Source organism: Orycteropus afer, unplaced genomic scaffold (assembly GCF_000298275.1).
Source record: "Orycteropus afer afer isolate SDZICR_OR568_19922 unplaced genomic scaffold, OryAfe1.0 scaffold00609, whole genome shotgun sequence".
Lineage (NCBI taxonomy): Eukaryota > Metazoa > Chordata > Mammalia > Tubulidentata > Orycteropodidae > Orycteropus > Orycteropus afer.
In genome coordinates, this window is record NW_006922196.1 from 157,537 (window position 1) to 159,330 (window position 1,794).

A 1,794-nucleotide genomic window follows, 5' to 3' on the forward strand; every position below is an offset into this window, starting at 1 on the left:
TGGGTTTGAACCGCCAGCTGTCTGGTTAGCAAGCATATAAAGTTAGTGATAGGGTTTTCCATATCCTTAAAGAATATAGATGGGATCTGAATTGGGATTGCATTGAATGTATAGATTGCTTAGGGTAGAATTGACATTTTCACAGTGTTCAATCTTCCTACCCATGAACATGATATGTTCTTCCATTTATGTAGATCTCTTATGGTTTCTTGAAGTAGTCTTTTATAGTTTTCTTTGTACAGGTCTTTTGTATCCCTGGTAAGATCTATTCTGAAGTATTTCATTTTTTTTTTTTTTGGTAGATATTGTAAATGGTATTGATTTCCTTATTTCTTTTAGCAATCTCTTTGCTGGTATAGAGGAATCCAACTGATTTTTGGATGTTGCTCTTGTATCCTGCCACTATGCTTAATCTCTCAATTAGTTCCAGTATATTTTTGACAGAGTCTCTTGGGTTTTCTATGTATAGAATCATATCATCAGCAAATAAGGATAGATTGACTTCTTCCTTACCAATTTGGATGCCTTTGATTTCCCATTCTTGCCTTATGGACCTGGCTAGGACTTCCAGTACAATGTTGAAAAGAAGTGGTGATGGAGGACATCCTTGTCTGGTTCCTGTTTACAAGCGAATGGTTTCAATCTCTCTTCATTGAGAATAATGTTGGCTGTTGGTTTTGCATAGATGCCCTTTTTTATGTCAAGGAATGTCCCTTGTATTCCTATTTTTCTGAGAGTTTTGATCAGGAATGGGTGTTGGATTTTATCAAATGCCTTTTCTGCATCAATTGATATGATCATGTGGTTTTTCTCCTTTGTTTTATTTATGTAGTGGATGACATTGGTAGTTTTTCTAATGCTGAACCATTCTTGCATACCTGACATGAACTCCACTTGGTCATAATGAATTACTTTCTTGATATGTTGTTGGAGTCTTTTGGCTAGGATTTCCTTGAAGATTTTTGTATCCATATTCACGAGGGATATTGGTCTGTACTTTTCCTTTTTAGTGATGTCTTTGCCTGGTTTTGGTATCAAGGTTATGCTTGCTTCAAAAAATGAATTTGGAAGATTCCATCCTTTTCTATGTTTTGGAATAGCCCGAGTAGGATATATACCTATTCGGTAGGTATATAGGTATATTGATGTCAGCTGTTCTCTGAAAGTTTGGTAGAATTCTCCAGTGAAACCATCTGGGCTAGGACATTTTTTGTTGGTAATTTTTTTTATGACTTGTTCAATTTCTTCTTTGTTATGAATCTGTTCAACTTTTCCACATTAATCTGTGTTAGTTTAGGTAAGTGGTTGTTGTTGTTGTTGTTAGGTGCTGTTGAGCATAGAGACCCCATGCACAGCAGAACAAAACATTGCCTGATCCTGCGCCAGCACCATGATCCCTGCTATACTATCCCAGCCACTGTGTCAATCCATCTTGTTGAAGACCTTTCCCTCTTTCATTGACCCTCCACCTTACCAAGCATGACATCCTTCTCCAGGGAGTGGTCCCTTCTGACAACATGACCAAAGTAGGTGAGATGAAGTCTGGCCGTTCTTGCTTACAAGGAGCATTTCAGCTGCACTTCCTCCAGGACAGATCTGTTAATTCTTTTAGCAGTCCATGGTACTTTCAGCATTCTTTGCCAGCACCACAACTCAAAAACATCAACTCTTCTTCAGTCTTTCTTATTCATTGTCCAGCTCTCACATGCATATGAGGCAACTGGAAATATCATGGCTTGTGTCAGGTGCACCTTAGTCCTCAAGGAGACATCCTTGCTCCTCAGCACTTGAAAC